Source organism: Schistocerca serialis, chromosome 4 (assembly GCF_023864345.2).
Source record: "Schistocerca serialis cubense isolate TAMUIC-IGC-003099 chromosome 4, iqSchSeri2.2, whole genome shotgun sequence".
In the NCBI taxonomy this organism is placed as follows: domain Eukaryota; kingdom Metazoa; phylum Arthropoda; class Insecta; order Orthoptera; family Acrididae; genus Schistocerca; species Schistocerca serialis.
This window is the reverse complement of record NC_064641.1, coordinates 934,617,204-934,643,532: the sequence shown is the minus strand read 5'-3', so window position 1 is coordinate 934,643,532 and position 26,329 is coordinate 934,617,204.

Sequence of the window (26,329 nt, the reverse complement as noted above, 5' to 3'; positions counted from 1 at the left end):
TGTTTTGAACCTCTCCTGTGAGTCCAGTTTTAGATTCCGATGTTTCACTTCAGCTTTACTGTATCCCTTGGACCTTCTTTTTGACGATGAAGCACGGAAATCGCATCGGAATTAAATTCAAAATCCACAACGCTGACATAAGTACAAAAGGACTGACACTCCAACTTTCTATGATTTGAACCTCTCCTATGGGTCCAGTCTTAGATGCCGATGCTACACTTCATGTTTACTGTATACCATGGACCTTCGTATTGACTATGAAGCACAGAAAGTGCTTCGGAAATCAATTCAAAAGACAATATGCCGACATAATTACAAGAGGACTGGCACTCTAACTTTCTATGATTTGAATATCTCCTGTGAGTCCAGTTTTAGATTCCGATGCTTCACTTCAAGTTTACTGTATACCTTTGACCTTCTTATTGACGATGAGACACAGAAATTGCATCGGAATTAAATTCAAAAGGCACAATGCCGACTTAAGTACAAGAGAACGGACACTCTAACTTTCTATGATTTGAACCTCTCCTGTGAGTCCAGTTTTAGATTCCGATGCTACACTTCAGGTTTACTGTATACCATGGACCTTCTTATTGACGATGAAGCATAGACATTGCAACGGAATGAAATTCAAAAGGCACAATGCCGAATTAAGTACAAGAGGACTGACACTCTAACTCTCAATGATTTGAACATCTCCTGTGAGTCCAGTTTTAGATTCCGATGCTTCACTTCAGGTTTACTGTATCCCTTGGACCTTCGTATTGACGATGAAACACAGAAATTGCATCCGAATTTAATACAAAAGGCACAATGCGGACTTAAGTACAAGAGAACTGACGCTCTAACACTCTATGATTTGAATATCTCCTGTGAGTCCAGTTTTAGATTCCGATGCTTCACTTAAGGTTTACTGCATCCCTAGGACCTTCTTATTGACGATGAAACCTAGAAATTACATCCGAATTTAGTACAAAAGGCACAATGCCGACTTAAGTACAAGAGGACTGACCCTCTAACTTTCTGTGATTTGAACCTCTCCTGTGAGTCCAGTTTTAGATTCCAATGCTTCACTTCAGGTTTACTGTATCCCTTGGACCTTCTTATTGACGATGAAACACAGAAATTGCATCCGAATTTGATACAAAAGGCACAATGCCGACTTAAGTTCAAGACGACTGACACTCTAACTTTCTATGATTTGAACCTCGCCTGCGAGTCCAGTTTTAGATTCCGATGCTTCTCTTCAGGTTTACTATATCCCTTGAACCTTCTTATTGACGATGAAACACAGAAATTGCATCCGAAATTAATACAAAACGCACAATGCCAACTTATGAACAAGAGGACTGACACTCTAACTCTCTATGATTTGAACCTCTCCTGTGAGTCCAGTTTTAGATTCCGATGCATCAATTCAGGTTTACTGTATCCCTTGGACCTTCATATTGACGATAAAACCTAAAAATAGTATCCGAATTCAATACAAAATGCACAATGCCGATATAAGTCCAAGAGGACTGACACTCTAACTTTCTATGATTTGAACCTTTCCTGTGAGTCCAATTTTAGATTCCGATGCTTCGCTGTAGGTTTACTGTATACCTTGGACATTCTTATTGACGATGAAACACAGAAATTGCATCCGAATTTAATACAAAAGACACATAGCTGAATTATGTACAAGAGGACAGACACTCTAACTCTCTATGATTGGAACCTCTCCAGTGAGTCCAGTTTTAGATTCCGATGCTTCACTTCAGGTTTACTGTATCCCTTGGACCTTCTTATTGATGATGAAACCTCGAAATTGCATCCGAATTTAATACAAAAGCACAATGCCGACATAAGTACAAGAGCACTGACACTCAAACTTTCTATGTTTTGAACCTCTCCTGTGAGTCCAGTTTTAGATTCCGATGTTTCACTTCAGCTTTACTGTATCCCTTGGACCTTCTTTGTGACGATGAAGCACGGAAATTGCATCGAAATTAAATTCAAAATCCACAACGCCGACATAAGTACAAGAGGACTGACACTCCAACATTCTATGATTTGAACCTCCCCTATGGGTCCAGTCTATGATGCCGATGCTACACTTCAGGTTTACTGTATACCATGGACCTTCGTATTGACTAAGAAGCACAGAAAGTGCATCGGAAATCAATTCAAAAGGCACAATGCCGACATAATTACAAGAGGACTGGCAATCTAACTTTCTATGATTTGAATATCTCCTGTGAGTCCAGATTTAGATTCCGATGCTTCACTTCAAGTTTACTGTATACCTTTGACCTTCTTATTGACGATGAGACACAGAAATAGCATCGGAATTAAATTCAAAAGGCACAATGCCGACTTCAGTACAAGAGGACGGACACTCTAACTTTCTATGATTTGAACCTCTCCTGTGAGTCCAGTTTCAGATTCCGATGCTACACCTCAGGTTTACTGTATACCATGGACCTTCTTATTGACGATTAAGCATAGAAATTGCAACGGAATGAAATTAAAAAGGCACAATGCCGAATTGAGTACAAGAGGACGGACTCTCTAACTTTCTATGATTTGAACCTCTCCTGTGAGTCCAGTTTTAGATTCCGATGTTTCACTTCAGCTTTACTGTATCCCTTGGACCTTCTTTTTGACGATGAAGCACGGAAATTGCATCGGAATTAAATTCAAAATGCACAATGCCGGCTTTAGTACAAGAGGACTGACACTTTATCTTTCTATGATTTGAACCTCTCCTGTGAGTCCAGTTTTAGATTCCGATGCTTCACTTCAGGTTTACTGTATCCCTTGGACCTTCTTATTGACGATGAAACACAGAAATTGCATACGAGTTTAATACAAAAGGCACAATGCCGACCTAAGTACAAGAGGACGGACACTCTAACTTTCTATGAATTGAACCTCTCCTGTGAGTCCAGTTTTAGATTCCGATGCTTCACCTCAGGTTTACTGTATCCCTCGGACCTTCTTATTGACGATGAAACACAGAAATTGCATCCGAATGTAATACAAAAGGCACAATGATGACTTAAGTACAAGAGGACTGACAGTCTAACTTTCAATGATTTGAACATCTCCTGTGAGTCCAGTTTTAGATTCCGATGCTTCACTTCAGGTTACTGTATCCCTTGAACCTTCTTATTGACGATGAAAAACAGAAGTTGCATCCGAATTTCATACAAAAAGCACAATGCCGACAAAAGTACAAGAGCACTGACACTCTAACTTTCTATGATTTGAACCTCTCCTGTGAGTCCAGTTTTAGATTCCGATGCTTCACTTCAGGTTTACTGCATCCCTTGGACCTTCTTAATGACGATGAAACCCAGATATAGCATCCGAATTCAATACAAAAGGCACTATGCCGACTTAAGTACAAGAGGACTGACACTCTAACTTTCTATGATTTGAACCTCTCCTGTGAGTCCAGTTTTAGATTCCGATGCTTCACTTCAGGTTTACTGTATCCCTTGGACCTTCTTATTGACGATGAAACACAGAAATTGCATCCGAATTTGATACAAAAGGCACAATGCCGACTTAAGTTCAAGACGACTGACACCCTAACTTTCTATGATTTGAACCTCGCCTGCGAGTTCAGTTTTAGATTCCGATGCTTCTCTTCAGGTTTACTATATCCCTTGAACCTTCTTATTGACGATGAAACACAGAAATTGCATCCGAAATTAATACAAAACGCACAATGCCAACTTATGAACAAGAGGACTGACACTCTAACTCTCTATGATTTGAACCTCTCCTGTGAGTCCAGTTTTAGATTCCGATGCTACACTTCAGGTTTACTGTACACCATGGACCTTCTTATTGACGATGAAGCATAGAAATTGCAACGGAATGAAATTCAAAAGGCACAATGCCGAATTAAGTACAAGAGGACTGACACTCTAACTCTCAATGATTTGAACATCTCCTGTGAGTCCAGTTTTAGATTCCGATGCTTCACTTCAGGTTTACTGTATCCCTTGGACCTTCGTATTGACGATGAAACACAGAAATTGCATCCGAATTTAATACAAAAGGCACAATGCGGACTTAAGTACAAGAGAACTGACGCTCTAACACTCTATGATTTGAATATCTCCTGTGAGTCCAGTTTTAGATTCCGATGCTTCACTTCAGGTTTACTGCATCCCTAGGACCTTCTTATTGACGATGAAACCCAGAAATAGCATCCGAATGTAATACAAAAGGCACAATGCCGACTTAAGTACAAGAGGACTGACACTCTAGCTTTCTATGATTTGAACCTCTCCTGTGAGTCCAGTTTTAGATTACGATGCTTCACTTCAGGTTTACTGTATCCCTTGGACCTTCTTATTGACGATGAAACCTAGAAATTACATCCGAATTTAATACAAAAGGCACAATGCCGACTTAAGTACAAGAGGACTGACCCTCTAACTTTCTGTGATTTGAACCTCTCCTGTGAGTCCAGTTTTAGATTCCGATGCTTCACTTCAGGTTTACTGTATCCCTTGGACCTTCTTATTGACGATGAAACACAGAAATTGCATCCGAATTTGATACAAAAGGCACAATGCCGACTTAAGTTCAAGACGACTGACACTCTAACTTTCTATGATTTGAACCTCTCCTGTGAGTCCAGTTTTAGATTCCGATGCATCAATTCAGGTTTACTGTATCCCTTGGACCTTCTTATTGACGATAAAACCTTAAAATAGTATCCGAATTCAATACAAAAGGCACAATGCCGATATAAGTCCAAGAGGACTGACACTCTAACTTTCTATGATTTGAACCTTTCCTGTGAGTCCAATTTTAGATTCCGAAGCTTCGCTGTAGGTTTACTGTATCCCTTGGACCTTCTTATTGACGATGAAACACAGAAATTGCATCCGAATTTAGTACAAAAGACACAATGCTGACTTATGTACAAGAGGACAGACACTCTAACTCTCTATGATTGGAACCTCTCCAGTGAGTCCAGTTTTAGATTCCGATGCTTCACTTCAGGTTTACTGTATCCCTTGGACCTTCTTATTGACGATGAAACCTCGAAATTGCATCCGAATTTAATACAAAAGGCACAATGCCGACATAAGTACAAGAGCACTGACACTCAAACTTTCTATGTTTCGAACCTCTCCTGTGAGTCCAGTTTTAGATTCCGATGTTTCACTTCAGCTTTACTGTATCCCTTGGACCTTCTTTTTGACGATGAAGCACGGAAATTGCATCGGAATTACATTCAAAATCCACAACGCCGACATAAGTACAAGAGGACTGACACTCCAACATTCTATGATTTGAACCTCCCCTATGGGTCCAGTCTATGATGCCGATGCTACACTTCAGGTTTACTGTATACCATGGACCTTCGTATTGACTATGAAGCACAGAAAGTGCATCGGAAATCAATTCAAAAGGCACAATGCCGACATAATTACAAGAGGACTGGCAATCTAACTTTCTATGATTTGAATATCTCCTGTGAGTCCAGATTTAGATTCCGATGCTTCACTTCCAGTTTACTGTATACCTTTGACCTTCTTATTGACGATGAGACACAGAAATAGCATCGGAATTAAATTCAAAAGGCACAATGCCGACTTCAGTACAAGAGGACGGACACTCTAACTTTCAATGATTTGAACCTCTCCTGTGAGTCCAGTTTCAGATTCCGATGCTACACCTCAGGTTTACTGTATACCATGGACCTTCTTATAGACGATTAAGCATAGAAATTGCAACGGAATGAAATTCAAAAGGCACAATGCCGAATTAAGTACAAGAGGACTGACTCTCTAACTTTCTATGATTTGAACCTCTCCTGTGAGTCCAGTTTTAGATTCCGATGTTTCACTTCAGCTTTACTGTATCCCTTGGACCTTCTTTTTGACGATGAAGCACGGAAATTGCATCGGAATTAAATTCAAAATGCACAATGCCGGCTTTAGTACAAGAGGACTGACACTCTATCTTTCTATGATTTGAACCTCTCCTGTGAGTCCAGTTTTAGATTCCGGTGCTTCACCCCAGGTTTACTGTATCCCTCGGACCTTCTTATTGACGATGAAACACAGAAATTGCATCCGAATGTAATACAAAAGGCACAATGATGACTTAAGTACAAGAGGACTGACAGTCTAACTTTCAATGATTTGAACATCTCCTGTGAGTCCAGTTTTAGATTCCGATGCTTCACTTCAGGTTACTGTATCCCTTGAACCGTCTTATTGACGATGAAAAACAGAAGTTGCATCCGAATTTCATACAAAAAGCACAATGCCGACAAAAGTACAAGAGCACTGACACTCTAACTTTCTACGATTTGAACCTCTCCTGTGAGTCCAGTTTTAGATTCCGATGCTTCACTTCAGGTTTACTGCATCCCTTGGACCTTCTTAATGACGATGAAACCCAGATATAGCATCCGAATTCAATACAAAAGGCACTATGCCGACTTAAGTACAAGAGGACTGACACTCTAACTTTCTATGATTTGAACCTCTCCTGTGAGTCCAGTTTTAGATTACGATGCTTCAATTCAGGTTTACTGTATCCCTTGAACCTTCTTATTGACGATGAAACACTGAAATTGCGACCGAATTTAATACAATAGACACAATGCCGCCTTAAGTACAAGAGGACTGACTCTCCAACTTTCTATGATTTGAACCTCTCCTGTGATTCCAGTTTTGGATTCCGATGCATCACTTTAGGTTTACTGTATCCCTTGGACCTTCTTATTGACGAAGAAACCTAGAAATTACATCCGAATTTAATACAAAAGGCACAATGCCGACTTAAGTACAAGAGGACTGACCCTCTAACTTTCTATGATTAGAACCTCTCCTGTGAGTCCAGTTTTAGATTCCGATGCTTCACTTCAGGTTTACTGTATCCCTTGGACCTTGTTATTGACGATGAAACACAGAAATTGCATCCGAATTTGATACAAAAGGCATAATGCCGACTTAAGTTCAAGACGACTGACACTCTAAGTTTCTATGATTTGAACCTCGCCTGCGAGTCCAGTTTTAGATTCCGACGCTTCTCTTCAGGTTTACTATATCCCGTGAACCTTCTTATTGACGATGAAACACAGAAATTGCATCCGAAATTTATACAAAGCGCACAATGCCAACTTGTGTACAAGAGGACTGACACTCTAACTCTCTATGATTTGAACCTCTCCTGTGAGTCCAGTTTTAGATTCCGATGCATCAATTCAGGTTTACTGTATCCCTTGGACCTTCTTATTGACGATAAAACCTAAAAATTGTATCCGAATTCAATACAAAAGGCACAATGCCGATATAAGTACAAGAGGACTGACACTCTAACTTTCTATGATTTGAACCTTTCCTGGGAGTCCAATTTTAGATTCCGATGCTTCACTTCAGGTTTACTGTATCCCTTGGACCTTCTTAATGACGATGAAACCCAGATAGAGCATCCGAATTCAATACAAAAGCCACAATGCCGACTTAAGTACAAGGGGACTGACACTCTAACTTTCTATGATTTTAACCTCTCTTGTGAGTCCAGTTTTGGATTCCGATGCTTCACTTCAGGTTTACTGTATCCCTTGAACCTTCTTATTGACGATGAAACACAGAAATTGCGACCGAATTTAATACAATAGACACAATGCCGCCCTAAGTACAAGAGGACTGACACTCCAACTTTCTATGATTTGAACCTCTCCTGTGAGTCCAGTTTTAGATTCTGATGCATCACTTCAGGTTTACTGTATCCCTTGGACCTTCTTATTGACGATGAAACCTAGAAATTACATCCGAATTTAATACAAAAATACAATGCCGACTTAAGTACAAGAGGACTGACACTCTAACTTTCTATGACTTGAACCACACCTGTGAGTCCAGTTTTAGATTCCAATGCTTCACTTCAGGATTACTGTATCCCTTGGACCTTCTTATTGACGATGAAACACAGAAATTGCATCCGAAATTAATACAAAACGCACAATGCCAACTTATGAACAAGAGGACTGACACTCTAACTCTCTATGATTTGAACCTCTCCTGTGAGTCCAGTTTTAGATTCCGATGCATCACTTCAGGTTTACTGTATCCCTTGGACCTTCTTATTGACGATGAAACCTAGAAATTACATCCGAATTTAATACAAAAATACAATGCCGACTTAAGTACAAGAGGACTGACACTCTAACTTTCTATGACTTGAACCACACCTGTGAGTCAAGTTTTAGATTCCAATGCTTCACTTCAGGATTACTGTATACGTTGGACCTTCTTATTGACGATGTAACACAGAAATTGCATCTGAATTTAATACAAAAGGCACAAAGCTGACTTAAGTACAAGAGGACTGACACTCTAATTTTCTATGATTTTAACCTCTCCTGTGAGTCCAGTATTAGATTCCGATGCTTCACTTCAGGTTTACTGTATACCATTGACCTTCTTATTGACGATGAGACACAGAAATTGCATCGGAATTAAATTCAAAAGGCACAATGCCGACTTAAGTACAAGAGGACGGACACTCTAACTTTCTATGATTTGAACCTCTCCTGTGAGCCCAGTTTTAGATTCCGATGCTACACTTCAGGTTTACTGTATACCATGGACCTTCTTATTGACGATGAAGCATAGAAATTGCAACGGAATGAAATTCAAAAGGCACAATGCCGAATTAAGTACAAAAGAACTGACGCTCTAACTCTCTATGATTTGAATATCTCCTGTGAGTCCAGTTTTAGATTCCGATGCTTCACGTCAGGTTTACTGCATCCCTAGGACCTTCTTATTGACGATGAAACACAGAAATTGCATCCGAATGTAATACAAAAGGCACAATGATGACTTAAGTACAAGAGGACTGACAGTCTAACTTTCAATGATTTGAACATCTCCTGTGAGTCCAGTTTTAGATTCCGATGCTTCACTTCAGGTTACTGTATCCCTTGAACCGTCTTATTGACGATGAAAAACAGAAGTTGCATCCGAATTTCATACAAAAAGCACAATGCCGACAAAAGTACAAGAGCACTGACACTCTAACTTTCTATGATTTGAACCTCTCCTGTGAGTCCAGTTTTAGATTCCGATGCTTCACTTCAGGTTTACTGCATCCCTTGGACCTTCTTAATGACGATGAAACCCAGATATAGCATCCGAATTCAATACAAAAGGCACTATGCCGACTTAAGTACAAGAGGACTGACACTCTAACTTTCTATGATTTGAACCTCTCCTGTGAGTCCAGTTTTAGATTACGATGCTTCACTTCAGGTTTACTGTATACCTTGAACCTTCTTATTGACGATGAAACACTGAAATTGCGACCGAATTTAATACAATAGACACAATGCCGCCTTAAGTACAAGAGGACTGACACTCCAACTTTCTATGATTTGAACCTCTCCTGTGATTCCAGTTTTGGATTCCGATGCATCACTTTAGGTTTACTGTATCCCTTGGACCTTCTTATTGACGAAGAAACCTAGAAATTACATCCGAATTTAATACAAAAGGCACAATGCCGACTTAAGTACAAGAGGACTGACCCTCTAACTTTCTATGATTAGAACCTCTCCTGTGAGTCCAGTTTTAGATTCCGATGCTTCACTTCAGGTTTACTGTATCCCTTGGACCTTGTTATTGACGATGAAACACAGAAATTGCATCCGAATTTGATACAAAAGGCATAATGCCGACTTAAGTTCAAGACGACTGACACTCTAAGTTTCTATGATTTGAACCTCGCCTGCGAGTCCAGTTTTAGATTCCGACGCTTCTCTTCAGGTTTACTATATCCCGTGAACCTTCTTATTGACGATGAAACACAGAAATTGCATCCGAAATTTATACAAAGCGCACAATGCCAACTTGTGAACAAGAGGACTGACACTCTAACTCTCTATGATTTGAACCTCTCCTGTGAGTCCAGTTTTAGATTCCGATGCATCAATTCAGGTTTACTGTATCCCTTGGACCTTCTTATTGACGATAAAACCTAAAAATTGTATCCGAATTCAATACAAAAGGCACAATGCCGATATAAGTACAAGAGGACTGACACTCTAACTTTCTATGATTTGAACCTTTCCTGGGAGTCCAATTTTAGATTCCGATGCTTCACTTCAGGTTTACTGTATCCCTTAAACCTTCTTAATGACGATGAAACCCAGATAGAGCATCCGAATTCAATACAAAAGCCACAATGCCGACTTAAGTACAAGGGGACTGACACTCTAACTTTCTATGATTTTAACCTCTCTTGTGAGTCCAGTTTTGGATTCCGATGCTTCACTTCAGGTTTACTGTATCCCTTGAACCTTCTTATTGACGATGAAACACAGAAATTGCGACCGAATTTAATACAATAGACACAATGCCGCCCTAAGTACAAGAGGACTGACACTCCAACTTTCTATGATTTGAACCTCTCCTGTGAGTCCAGTTTTAGATTCCGATGCATCACTTCAGGTTTACTGTATCCCTTGGACCTTCTTATTGACGATGAAACCTAGAAATTACATCCGAATTTAATACAAAAATACAATGCCGACTTAAGTACAAGAGGACTGACACTCTAACTTTCTATGACTTGAACCACACCTGTGAGTCCAGTTTTAGATTCCAATGCTTCACTTCAGGATTACTGTATCCCTTGGACCTTCTTATTGACGATGAAACACAGAAATTGCATCCGAAATTAATACAAAACGCACAATGCCAACTTATGAACAAGAGGACTGACACTCTAACTCTCTATGATTTGAACCTCTCCTGTGAGTCCAGTTTTAGATTCCGATGCATCACTTGAGGTTTACTGTATCCCTTGGACCTTCTTATTGACGATGAAACCTAGAAATTACATCCGAATTTAATACAAAAATACAATGCCGACTTAAGTACAAGAGGACTGACACTCTAACTTTCTATGACTTGAACCACACCTGTGAGTCAAGTTTTAGATTCCATTGCTTCACTTCAGGATTACTGTATACGTTGGACCTTCTTATTGACGATGTAACACAGAAATTGCATCTGAATTTAATACAAAAGGCACAAAGCTGACTTAAGTACAAGAGGACTGACACTCTAATTTTCTATGATTTTAACCTCTCCTGTGAGTCCAGTATTAGATTCCGATGCTTCACTTCAGGTTTACTGTATACCATTGACCTTCTTATTGACGATGAGACACAGAAATTGCATCGGAATTAAATTCAAAAGGCACAATGCCGACTTAAGTACAAGAGGACGGACACTCTAACTTTCTATGATTTGAACCTCTCCTGTGAGCCCAGTTTTAGATTCCGATGCTACACTTCAGGTTTACTGTATACCATGGACCTTCTTATTGACGATGAAGCATAGAAATTGCAACGGAATGAAATTCAAAAGGCACAATGCCGAATTAAGTACAAGAGAACTGACGCTCTAACTCTCTATGATTTGAATATCTCCTGTGAGTCCAGTTTTAGATTCCGATGCTTCACGTCAGGTTTACTGCATCCCTAGGACCTTCTTATTGACGATGAAACCCAGAAATAGCATCCGAATGTAATACAAAAGGCACAATGCCGACTTAAGTACAAGAGGACTGACACTCTTACTTTCTATGATTTGAACCTCTCCTGTGAGTTCAGTTTTAGATTCCAATGCTTCACTTAAGGTTTACTGTATCCCTTGAACCTTCTTATTGATGATGAAACACAGAAATTGCGACCGAATTTAATACAATAGGCACAATGCCGCCTTAAATACTAGAGGACTGACACTCCAACTTTCTATGATTTGAACCTCTCCTGTGAGTCCAGTTTTACATTACGATGCTTCACTTCAGGTTTACTGTATCCCTTGGACCTTCTTATTGACGATGAAACACAGAAATTGCATCCGAATTTGATACAAAAGGCACAATACCGACTTAAGTTCAAGACGACTGACACTCTAACTTTCTATGATTTGAACCTCGCCTGCGAGTCCAGATTTAGATTCCGATGGTTCTCTTCAGGTTTACTATATCCCTTGAAACTTCTTATTGACGATGAAACACAGAAATTGCATCCGAAATTAATACAAAACGCACAATGCCAACTTATGAACAAGAGGACTGACACTCTAAATCTCTATGATTTGAACCTCTCCTGTGAGTCCAGTTTTAGATTCCGATGCATCAATTCAGGTTTACTGTATCCCTTGGACTTTCTTATTGACGATAAAACATAAAAACAGTATCCGAATTCAATACAAAAGGCACAATGCCGATATAAGTCCAAGAGGACTGACACTCTAACTTTCTATGATTTGAACCTTTCCTGTGAGTCCAATTTTAGATTCCAATGCTTCGCTTCAGGTTTACTGTATCCCTTGGACCTTCTTATTGACGATGAAACACAGAAATTGCATCCGAATTTAATACAAAAGACACAATGCTGACTTATGTACAAGAGGACTGACACTCTAACTCTCTATGATTGGAACCTCTCCAGTGAGTCCAGTTTTAGATTCCGATGCTTCACTTCAGGTTTACAGTATCCCTTGGACCTTCTTATTGACGATGAAACCTCGACATTGCATCCGAAGTTAATACAAAAGGCACAATGCCGACATAAGTACAAGAGCACTGACACTCTAACTTTCTATGTTTTGAACCTCTCCTGTGAGTGCAGTTTTAGAATCCGATGTTTCACTTCAGCTTTACTGTATCCCTTGGACCTTCTTTTTGACGATGAAGCACGGAAATCGCATCGGAATTAAATTCAAAATCCACAACGCCGACATAAGTACAAGAGGACTGACACTCCAACTTTCTATGATTTGAACCTCTCCTATGGGTCCAGTCTTAGATGCCGATGCTACACTTCATGTTTACTGTACACCATGGACCTTCGTATTGACTATGAAGCACAGAAAGTGCTTCGGAAATCAATTCAAAAGACAATATGCCGACATAATTACAAGAGGACTGGCACTCTAACTTTCTATGATTTGAATATCTCCTGTGAGTCCAGTTTTAGATTCCGATGCTTCACTTCAAGTTTACTGTATACCTTTGACCTTCTTATTGACGATGAGACACAGAAATTGCATCGGAATTAAATTCAAAAGGCACAATGCCGACTTAAGTACAAGAGGACGGACACTCTAACTTTCTATGATTTGAACCTCTCCTGTGAGTCCAGTTTCAGATTCCGATGCTACACTTCAGGTTTACTGTATACCATGGACCTTCTTATTGACGCTGAAGCATAGAAATTGCAACGGAATGAAATTCAAAAGGCACAATGCCGAATTAAGTACAAGAGGACTGACACTCTAACTCTCAATGATTTGAACATCTCCTGTGAGTCCAGTTTTAGATTCCGATGCTTCACTTCAGGTTTACTGTATCCCTTGGACCTTCGTATTGACGATGAAACACAGAAATTGCATCCGAATTTAATACAAAAGGCACAATGCGGACTTAAGTACAAGAGAACTGACGCTCTAACACTCTATGATTTGAATATTTCCTGTGAGTCCAGTTTTAGATTCCGATGCTTCACTTCAGGTTTACTGCATCCCTAGGACCTTCTTATTGACGATGAAACCCAGAAATAGCATCCGAATGTAATACAAAAGGCACAATGCCGATTTAAGTACAAGAGGACTGACACTCTAACTTTCTATGATTTGAACCTCTCCTGTGAGTTCAGTTTTAGATTCCAATGCTTCACTTCAGGTTTACTGTATCCCTTGAACCTTCTTATTGATGATGAAACACAGAAATTGCGACCGAATTTAATACAATAGGCACAATGCCGCCTTAAGTACAAGAGGACTGACACTCCAACTTTCTATGATTTGAACCTCTCCTGTGAGTCCAGTTTTAGATTACGATGCTTCACTTCAGGTTTACTGTATCCCTTGGACCTTCTTATTGACGATGAAACCTAGAAATTACATCCGAATTTAATACAAAAGGCACAATGCCGACTTAAGTACAAGAGGACTGACCCTCTAACTTTCTGTGATTTGAACCTCTCCTGTGAGTCCAGTTTTAGATTCCGATGCTTCACTTCAGGTTTACTGTATCCCTTGGACCTTCTTATTGACGATGAAACACAGAAATTGCATCCGAATTTGATACAAAAGGCACAATGCCGACTTAAGTACAAGAGGACTGACACTCTAACTTTCTGTGATTTGAACCTCTCCTGTGAGTCCAGTTTTAGATTCCGATGCATCACTTCAGGTTTACTGTATCCCTTGGACCTTCTTATTGACGATGAAACACAGAAATTGCATCCGAATTTGATACAAAAGGCACAATACCGACTTAAGTTCAAGACGACTGACACTCTAACTTTCTATGATTTGAACCTCGCCTGCGAGTCCAGATTTAGATTCCGATGGTTCTCTTCAGGTTTACTATATCCCTTGAAACTTCTTATTGACGATGAAACACAGAAATTGCATCCGAAATTAATACAAAACGCACAATGCCAACTTATGAACAAGAGGACTGACACTCTAAATCTCTATGATTTGAACCTCTCCTGTGAGTCCAGTTTTAGATTCCGATGCATCAATTCAGGTTTACTGTATCCCTTGGACTTTCTTATTGACGATAAAACCTAAAAACAGTATCCGAATTCAATACAAAAGACACAATGCCGATATAAGTCCAAGAGGACTGACACTCTAACTATCTATGATTTGAACCTTTCCTGTGAGTCCAATTTTAGATTCCAATGCTTCGCTTCAGGTTTACTGTATCCCTTGGACCTTCTTATTGACGATGAAACACAGAAATTGCATCCGAATTTAATACAAAAGACACAATGCTGACTTATGTACAAGAGGACTGACACTCTAACTCTCTATGATTGGAACCTCTCCAGTGAGTCCAGTTTTAGATTCCGATGCTTCACTTCAGGTTTACAGTATCCCTTGGACCTTCTTATTGACGATGAAACCTCGACATTGCATCCGAAGTTAATACAAAAGGCACAATGCCGACATAAGTACAAGAGCACTGACACTCTAACTTTCTATGTTTTGAACCTCTCCTGTGAGTGCAGTTTTAGATTCCGATGTTTCACTTCAGCTTTACTGTATCCCTTGGACCTTCTTTTTGACGATGAAGCACGGAAATCGCATCGGAATTAAATTCAAAATCCACAACGCCGACATAAGTACAAGAGGACTGACACTCCAACTTTCTATGATTTGAACCTCTCCTATGGGTCCAGTCTTAGATGCCGATGCTACACTTCATGTTTACTGTATACCATGGACCTTCGTATTGACTATGAAGCACAGAAAGTGCTTCGGAAATCAATTCAAAAGACAATATGCCGACATAATTACAAGAGGACTGGCACTCTAACTTTCTATGATTTGAATATCTCCTGTGAGTCCAGTTTTAGATTCCGATGCTTCACTTCAAGTTTACTGTATACCTTTGACCTTCTTATTGACGATGAGACACAGAAATTGCATCGGAATTAAATTCAAAAGGCACAATGCCGACTTAAGTACAAGAGGACGGACACTCTAACTTTCTATGATTTGAACCTCTCCTGTGAGTCCAGTTTCAGATTCCGATGCTACACTTCAGGCTTACTGTATACCATGGACCTTCTTATTGACGCTGAAGCATAGAAATTGCAACGGAATGAAATTCAAAAGGCACAATGCCGAATTAAGTACAAGAGGACTGACACTCTAACTCTCAATGATTTGAACATCTCCTGTGAGTCCAGTTTTAGATTCCGATGCTTCACTTCAGGTTTACTGTATCCCTTGGACCTTCGTATTGACGATGAAACACAGAAATTGCATCCGAATTTAATACAAAAGGCACAATGCGGACTTAAGTACAAGAGAACTGACGCTCTAACACTCTATGATTTGAATATTTCCTGTGAGTCCAGTTTTAGATTCCGATGCTTCACTTCAGGTTTACTGCATACCTAGGACCTTCTTATTGACGATGAAACCCAGAAATAGCATCCGAATGTAATACAAAAGGCACAATGCCGATTTAAGTACAAGAGGACTGACACTCTAACTTTCTATGATTTGAACCTCTCCTGTGAGTTCAGTTTTAGATTCCAATGCTTCACTTCAGGTTTACTGTATCCCTTGAACCTTCTTATTGATGATGAAACACAGAAATTGCGACCGAATTTAATACAATAGGCACAATGCCGCCTTAAGTACAAGAGGACTGACACTCCAACTTTCTATGATTTGAACCTCTCCTGTGAGTCCAGTTTTAGATTACGATGCTTCACTTCAGGTTTACTGTATCCCTTGGACCTTCTTATTGACGATGAAACCTAGAAATTACATCCGAATTTAATACAAAAGGCACAATGCCGACTTAAGTACAAGAGGACTGACCCTCTAACTTTCTGTGATTTGAACCTCTGCTGTGAGTCCAGTTTTAGATTCCGATGCTTCACTTCAGGTTTACTGTATCCCTTGGACCTTCTTATTGACGATGAAACACAGAAATTGCATCCGAATTTGATACAAAAGGCACAATGCCGACTTAAGTTCAAGACGACTGACACTCTAACTTTCTATGATTTGAACCTCGCCTGCGAGTCCAGTTTTAGATTCCGATGCTTCTCTTCAGGTTTACTATATCCCTTGAACCTTCTTATTGACGATGAAACACAGAAATTGCATCCGAAATTAATACAAAACGCACAATGCCAACTTATGAACAAGAGGACTGACACTCTAACTCTCTATGATTTGAACCTCTCCTGTGAGTCCAGTTTTAGATTCCGATGCATCAATTCAGGTTTACTGTATCCCTTGGACCTTCTTATTGACGATAAAACCTAAAAATAGTATCCGAATTCAATACAAAAGGCACAATGCCGATATAAGTCCAAGAGGACTGACACTCTAACTTTCTATGATTTGAACCTTTCCTGTGAGTCCAATTTTAGATTCCGATGCTTCGCTGTAGGTTTACTGTATCCCTTGGACCTTCTTATTGACGATGAAACACAGAAATTGCATCCGAATTTAATACAAAAGACACAATGCTGACTTATGTACAAGAGGAGAGACACTCTAACTCTCTATGATTGGAACCTCTCCAGTGAGTCCAGTTTTAGATTCCGATGCTTCACTTCAGGTTTACTGTATCCCTTGGACCTTCTTATTGACGATTAAATCTCGAAATTGCATCCGAATTTAATACAAAAGGCACAATGCCGACATAAGTACAAGAGCACTGACACTCAAACTTTCTATGTTTTGAACCTTTCCTGTGAGTCCAGTTTTAGATTCCGATGTTTCACTTCAGCTTTACTGTATCCCTTGGACCTTCTTTTTGACGATGAAGCACGGAAATTGCATCGGAATTAAATTCAAAATCCACAACGCCGACATAAGTACAAGAGGACTGACACTCCAACATTCTATGATTTGAACCTCCCCTATGGGTCCAGTCTATGATGCCGATGCTACACTTCAGGTTTACTGTATACCATGGACCTTCGTATTGACTATGAAGCACAGAAAGTGCATCGGAAATCAATTCAAAAGGTACAATGCCGACATAATTACAAGAGGACTGGCAATCTAACTTTCTATGACTTGAATATCTCCTGTGAGTCCAGATTTAGATTCCGATGCTTCACTTCAAGTTTACTGTATACCTTTGACCTTCTTATTGACGATGAGACACAGAAATAGCATCGGAATTAAATTCAAAAGGCACAATGCCGACTTCAGTACAAGAGGACGGACACTCAAACTTTCTATGATTTGAACCTCTCCTGTGAGTCCAGTTTCAGATTCCGATGCTACACCTCAGGTTTACTGTATACCATGGACCTTCTTATTGACGATTAAGCATAGAAATTGCAACGGAATGAAATTCAAAAGGCACAATGCCGAATTAAGTACAAGAGGACGGACTCTCTAACTTTCTATGATTTGAACCTCTCCTGTGAGTCCAGTATTAGATTCCGATGTTTCACTTCAGCTTTACTGTATCCCTTGGACCTTCTTTTTGACGATGAAGCACGGAAATTGCATCGGAATTAAATTCAAAATGCACAATGCCGGCTTTAGTACAAGAGGACTGACACTCTAACTTTCTATGATTTGAACCTCTCCTTTGAGTCCAGTTATAGATTCCGATGCTTCACTTCAGGTTTACTGTATCCCTTGGACCTTCTTATTGACGATGAAACAAAGAAATTGCATCCGAGTTTAATACAAAAGGCACAATGCCGACCTAAGTACAAGTGGACGGACACACTAACTTTCTATGATTTGAACCTCTCCTGTGAGTCCAGTTTTAGATTCCGATGCTTCACCTCAGGTTTACTGTATTCCTCGGACCTTCTTATTGACGATGAAACACAGAAATTGCATCCGAATGTAATACAAAAGGCACAATGATGACTTAAGTACAAGAGGACTGACAGTCTAACTTTCAATGATTTGAACATCTCCTGTGAGTCCAGTTTTAGATTCCGATGCTTCACTTCAGGTTACTGTATCCCTTGAACCTTCTTATTGACGATGAAAAACAGAAGTTGCATCCGAATTTCATACAAAAAGCACAATGCCGACAAAAGTACAAGAGCACTGACACCCTAACTTTCTATGATTTGAACCTCTCCTGTGAGTCCAGTTTTAGATTCCGATGCTTCACTTCAGGTTTACTGCATCCCTTGGACCTTCTTAATGACGATGAAACCCAGATATAGCATCCGAATTCAATACAAAAGGCACTATGCCGACTTAAGTACAAGAGGACTGACACTCTAACTTTCTATGATTAGAACCTCTCCTGTGAGTCCAGTTTTAGATTACGATGCTTCACTTCAGGTTTACTGTATCCCTTGAACCTTCTTATTGACGATGAAACACTGAAATTGCGACCGAATTTAATACAATAGACACAATGCCGCCTTAAGTACAAGAGGACTGACACTCCAACTTTCTATGATTTGAACCTCTCCTGTGAGTCCAGTTTTGGATTCCGATGCATCACTTTAGGTTTACTGTATCCCTTGGACCTTCTTATTGACGATGAAACCTAGAAATTACATCCGAATTTAATACAAAAGGCACAATGCCGACTTAAGTACAAGAGGACTGACCCTCTAACTTTCTATGATTTGAACCTCTCCTGTGAGTCCAGTTTTAGATTCCGATGCTTCACTTCAGGTTTACTGTATCCCTTGGACCTTGTTATTGACGATGAAACACAGAAATTGCATCCGAATTTGATACAAAAGGCATAATGCCGACTTAAGTTCAAGACGACTGACACTCTAAGTTTCTATGATTTGAACCTCGCCTGCGAGTCCAGTTTTAGATTCCGATGCTTCTCTTCAGGTTTACTATATCCCTTGAACCTTCTTATTGACGATGAAACACAGAAATTGCATCCGAAATTTATACAAAACGCACAATGCCAACTTATGAACAAGAGGACTGACACTCTAACTCTCTATGATTTGAACCTCTCCTGTGAGTCCAGTTTTAGATTCCGATGCATCAATTCAGGTTTACTGTATCCCTTGGACCTTCTTATTGACGATAAAACCTAAAAATAGTATCCGAAATCAATACAAAAGGCACAATGCCGATATAAGTACAAGAGGACTGACACTCTAACTTTCTATGATTTGAACCTTTCCTGGGAGTCCAATTTTAGATTCCGATGCTTCACTTCAGGTTTACTTTATCCCTTGGACCTTCTAATTGACGATGAAACACAGAAATTGCATCCGAATTTAATAGAAAAGGCACAATGCTGACTTATGTACAAGAGGACTGACACTCTAACTCTCTATGATTGGAACCTGTCCAGTGAGTTCAGTTTTAGATTCCGATGCTTCACTTCAGGTTTACTGTATCCCTTGGACCTTCTTATTGACGATGAAACCTCGAAATTGCATCCGAATTTAATACAAATGGCAAGATGCTGACTTAAGTACAAGAGGACTGACACTCTCACTTTCTATGATTTGAACCTCGCCTGTGAGTCCAGTTTTAGATTCCGATGCTTCACTTCATTTTTACTGTACCCCTTGGACCTTCTTATTGACGACGAAACACAGAAATTGCATCCGAATTACATTCAAAAGGCACAATGCCGACTTAAGTACAAGAGGACTGACACTCTAACTTTCTATGACTTGAACCTCACCTGTGAGTCCAGTTTTAGATTCCAATGCTTCACTTCAGGATTACTGTATACGTTGGACCTTCTTATTGACGATGTAACACAGATATTGCATCTGAATTTAATACAAAAGGCACAATGCAGACTTAAGTACAAGAGGACTGACACTCTAACTTTCTATGATTTTAACCTCTCCTGTGAGTCCAGTATTAGATTCCGATGCTTCACTGCAGGTTGACTGTATACCTTGGACCTTCTTATTGACGATGAAACACAGAAATTGCATCCGAATTTAATACAAAAGGCACAATGCTGACTAAAGTACAAGAGGACTGACACTCTCACTTTCTATGATATGAACCTCTCCTATGGGTCCAGTCTTAGATGCCGATGCTACACTTCATGTTTACTATATACTATGGACCTTCGTATTGACTATGAAGCACAGAAAGTGCTTCGGAAATCAATTCAAAAGGCAATATGCTGACATAATTACAAGAGGACTGGCACTCTAACTTTCTATGATTTGAATCTCTCCTGTGAGTCCTGTTTTAGATTCCGATGCTTCACTTCAAGATTACTGTATACCTTTGACCTTCTTATTGACGATGAGACACAGAAATTGCAACGGAATTAAATTCAAAAGGCACAATGCCGACTTAAGTACAAGAGGACGGACACTCTAACTTTCTATGATTTGAACCTCTCCTGTGACTCCAGTTTTAGATTCCGATGCTACACTTCAGGTTTACTGTATACAATATACCTTATTATTGACGATGAAGCATAGAAATTGCAACGGAATGAAATTCAAAAGGCACAATGCCGAATTAAGTACATGAGGGCTGACTCTCTAACTTTCTGTGATTTGAACCTCTCCTGTGAGTCTAGTTTTAGATTCCGATGTTTTACTTCAGATTTACTGTATCCCTTGGACCTTCTTTTTGACGATGAAGCACAGAAATTGCATCGGAATTAAATTCAAAAGGCACAATGCCGGCTTTAGTACAAGAGGTCTGACACTCTAAATTTCTATGATTTGAACCTCTCCTGTGAGTCCAGTTTTAGATTCCGATGCTTCACTTCAGATTTACTGTACCCCTTGGACCTTCTTATTGATGACGAAACACGGAAATTGCAACCCAATTACATTCAAAAGGCACAATGCCGACTTAAGTACAAGAGGACTGACACTCTAATTTTCTATGACTTGAACCTCACCTGTGAGTCCAGTTTTAGATTCCGATGCTTCACTTCAGGTTTACTGTATCCCTTGGACCTTCGTATTGACGATGAAACACAGGAATTGCATCCGAATTTAATACAAAAGGCACAATGCGGTCTTAAGTACAAGAGAACAGACGCTCTAACTCTCTATGATTTGAATATCTCCTGTGAGTCCAGTTTTAGATTCCGATGCTTCACTTCAGGTTTACTGCATCCCTAGGACCTTCTTATTGACGATGAAACCCAGATATAGCATCCGAATGTAATACAAAAGGCACAATGCCGACTTAAGTACAAGAGGACTGACACTCTAACTTTCAATGATTTGATCCTGTCCTGTGAGTCCAGTTTTAGATTCCAATGCTTCACTTCAGGTTTACTGTATCCCTTGAACCTTCTTATTGATGATGAAACACAGATATTGCGACCGAATTTAATACAATAGGCACAATACCGCCATAGGTACAAGAGGACTGACACTACAACTTTCTATTATTTGAACCTCTCCTGTGAGTCCAGATTTAGATTCCGATGCTTCACTTCAGGTTTACTGTATCCCTTGGACCTTCTTATTGACGATGAAACCTAGAAATTACATATGAATTTAATACAAAAGGCACAATGCCGACTTAAGTACAAGAGGACTGACCCTCTAACTTTCTATGATTTGAACCTCTTCTGTGAGTCCAGTTTTAGATTCCGATGCTTCACTTCAGGTTTACTGTATCCCTTGGACCTTGTTATTGACGATGAAACACAGAAATTGCATCCGAATTTGATACAAAAGGCACAATGCCGACTTAAGTTCAAGACGACTGACACTCTAACTTTCTATGATTTGAACCTCGCCTGCGAGTCCTGTTTTAGATTCCGATGCTTCTCTTCAGGTTTACTATATCCCATGAACCTTCTTATTGACGATGAAACACAGAAATGGCATCCGAAATTAATACAAAACGCACAATGCCAACTTATGAGCAAGAGGACTGACACTCTAACTCTCTATGATTTGAACCTCTCCTGTGAGTCCAGTTTTAGATTCCGATGCATCACTTCAGGATTACTGTATCCCTTGGACCTTCTTATTGACGATAAAACCAAAAAATAGCATCCGAATTCAATACAAAAGGCACAATGCCGACTTAAGTACAAGAGGACTGACACTCTAACTTTCTATGATTTGAACCTCACCTGTGAGTCCAGTTTTAGATTCCAATGCTTCACTTCAGGATTACAGTATACGTTGGACCTTCTTATTGACGATGTAACACAGAAATTGCATCTGAATTTAATACAAAACGCACAATGCTGACTTATGTACAAGAGGACTGACACTCTAACTCTCTATGATTTGAACCTCTCCTGTGAGTCCAGTTTTAGATTCCGATGCATCACTTCAGGATTACTGTATCCCTTGGACCTTCTTATTGACGATAAAACCAAAAAATAGCATCCGAATTCAATACAAAAGGCACAATGCCGACTTAAGTACAAGAGGACTGACACTCTAACTTTCTATGATATGAACCTCGCCTGTGAGTCCAGTTTTAGATTCCGATGCTTCACTTCATTATTACTGTACCCCTTGGACCTTCTTATTGACGACGAAACACAGAAATTGCATCCGAATTACTTTCAAAAGGCACAATGCCGACTTAAGTACAAGAGGACTGACACTCCAACTATCTATGATTTGAACCTCTCCTATGGGTCCAGTCTTAGATGCCGATGCTACACTTCATGTTTACTGTATACCATGGACCTTCGTATTGACTATGAAGCACAGAAAGTGCATCGGAAATCAATTCAAAAGGCAATATGCCGACATAATTACAAGAGGACTGGCACTCTTACTTTCTATGATTTGAATATCTCCTGTGAGTCCAGTTTTAGATTCCGATGCTTCACTTCAAGTTTACTGTATACCTTTGACCTTCTTATTGACGATGAGACACAGAAATTGCATCGGAATTAAATTCAAAAGGCACAAGGGCGACGCAAATACAAGAGGACGAACACTCTAACTTTCTACGATTTGAACCTCTCCTGTGAGTCCAGTTTTAGATTCCGATGCTACACTTCAGGTTTACTGTATACCATGGACCTTCTTATTGACGATGAAGCATAGAAATTGCAACGGAATGAAATTCAAAAGGCACAATGCCGAATTAAGTACATGAGGGCTGACTCTCTAACTTTCTATGATTTGAACCTCTCCTGTGAGTCTAGTTTTAGATTCCGATGTTTCACTTCAGCTTTACTGTATCCCTTGGACCTTCTTTTTGACGATGAAGCACAGAAATTGCATCGGAATTAAATTCAAAAGGCACAATGCCGGCTTTAGTACAAGAGGACTGACACTCTCACTTACTATGATTTGAACCTCTCCTGTGAGTCCAGTTTTAGATTCCGATGCTTCACTTCAGGTTTACTGTATCCCTTGGACCTTCTTATTGACGATGAAACACAGAAATTGCATCCGAGTTTAATACAAAAGGCACAATGCCGACTTAAGTACAAGAGGACGGACACTCTAACTTTCTATGATTTGAACCTCTCCTGTGAGTCCAGTTTTAGATTCCGATGCTTCACCTCAGATTTACTGTATCCCTTGGACATTCTTATTGACGATGAAACACAGAAATTGCATCCGAATTTAATACAAAAGGCCCAATGCCGACTTAAGTAAAAGAGGAGTGACACTCTAACTCTCAATGATTTGAACATCTCCTGTGAGTCCAGTTTTAGATTCCGATGCTTCACTTCAAGGTTACTGTATCACTTGGACCTTCTTATTGACGATGAAAAATAGAAATTGCATCCGAATTTCATACAAAAGGCACAATGCCGACATAAGTACAAAAGCACTGACACTCTAAATTTCTATGATTTGAACCTCTCCTGTGAGTCCAGTTTTAGATTCCGATGCTTCACTTCAGGTTTACTGTATCCCTTGGACCTTCGTATTGACGATGAAACACAGAAATTGCATCCGAATATAATACAAAAGGCACAATGCGGACTTAAGTACAAGAGAACTGATGCTCTAACTCTCTATGATTTGAATATCTCCTGTGAGTCCAGTTTTAGATTCCGATGCTTCACTTCAGGTTTACTGCATCCCTAGGACCTTCTTATTGACGATGAAACCCAGAAATAGCATCCGAATGTAGTACAAAAGGCACAATGCCGACTTAAGTACAAGAGGACTGACACTCTAACTTTCTATGATTTGAACCTCTCCTGTGAGTCCAGATTTAGATTCCAATGCTTCACTTCAGGTTTACTGTATCCCTTGATCCTTCTTATTGATGATGAAACACATAAATTGCGACCGAATTTAATACAATAGGCACAATGCCGCCTTAAGTACAAGAGGACTGACACTCCAACTTTCTAAGATTTGAACCTCTCCTGTGAGTCCAGTTTTAGATTCCGATGCTTCACTTCAGGTTTACTGTATCCCTTGGACCTTCTTATTGACGATGAAACCTAGAAATTACATCCGAATTTAATACAAAAGGCACAATGCCGACATAAGTACAAGAGCACTGATACTCTAACTTTCTATGTTTTGAACCTCTCCTGTGAGTCCAGTTTTAGATTCCGATGCTTCATTTCAGGTTTACTGTATCCCTTGAACCTTCTTGTTGACGATGAAACACAGAAATTGCATGCGAATTTAATACAAAAGGCACAATGCCGACTTAAGTACAAGAGGACGGACACTCGAACTTTCTATGATTTGAACCTCTCCTGTGAGTCCAGTTTTAGATTCCAATGCTTCACTTCAGGATTACAGTATACGTTGGACCTTCTTATTGACGATGTAACACAGAAATTGCATCTGAATTTAATACAAAACGCACAATGCTGACTTATGTACAAGAGGACTGACACTCTAACTCTCTATGATTTGAACCTCTCCTGTGAGTCCAGTTTTAGATTCCGATGCATCACTTCAGGATTACTGTATCCCTTGGACCTTCTTATTGACGATAAAACCAAAAAATAGGATCCGAATTCAATACAAAAGGCACAATGCCGACTTAAGTACAAGAGGACTGACACTCTAACTTTCTATGATATGAACCTCGCCTGTGAGTCCAGTTTTAGATTCCGATGCTTCACTTCATTATTACTGTACCCCTTGGACCTTCTTATTGACGACGAAACACAGAAATTGCATCCGAATTACTTTCAAAAGGCACAATGCCGACTTAAGTACAAGAGGACTGACACTCCAACTATCTATGATTTGAACCTCTCCTATGGGTCCAGTCTTAGATGCCGATGCTACACTTCATGTTTACTGTATACCATGGACCTTCGTATTGACTATGAAGCACAGAAAGTGCATCGGAAATCAATTCAAAAGGCAATATGCCGACATAATTACAAGAGGACTGGCACTCTAACTTTCTATGATTTGAATCTCTCCTGTGAGTCCAGTTTTAGATTCCGATGCTTCACTTCAAGTTTACTGTATACCTTTGACCTTCTTATTGACGATGAGACACAGAAATTGCATCGGAATTAAATTCAAAAGGCACAAGGGCGACGCAAATACAAGAGGACGAACACTCTAACTTTCTACGATTTGAACCTCTCCTGTGAGTCCAGTTTTAGATTCCGATGCTACACTTCAGGTTTACTGTATACCATGGACCTTCTTATTGACGATGAAGCATAGAAATTGCAACGGAATGAAATTCAAAAGGCACAATGCCGAATTAAGTACATGAGGGCTGACTCTCTAACTTTCTATGATTTGAACCTCTCCTGTGAGTCTAGTTTTAGATTCCGATGTTTCACTTCAGCTTTACTGTATCCCTTGGACCTTCTTTTTGACGATGAAGCACAGAAATTGCATCGGAATTAAATTCAAAAGGCACAATGCCGGCTTTAGTACAAGAGGACTGACACTCTCACTTACTATGAT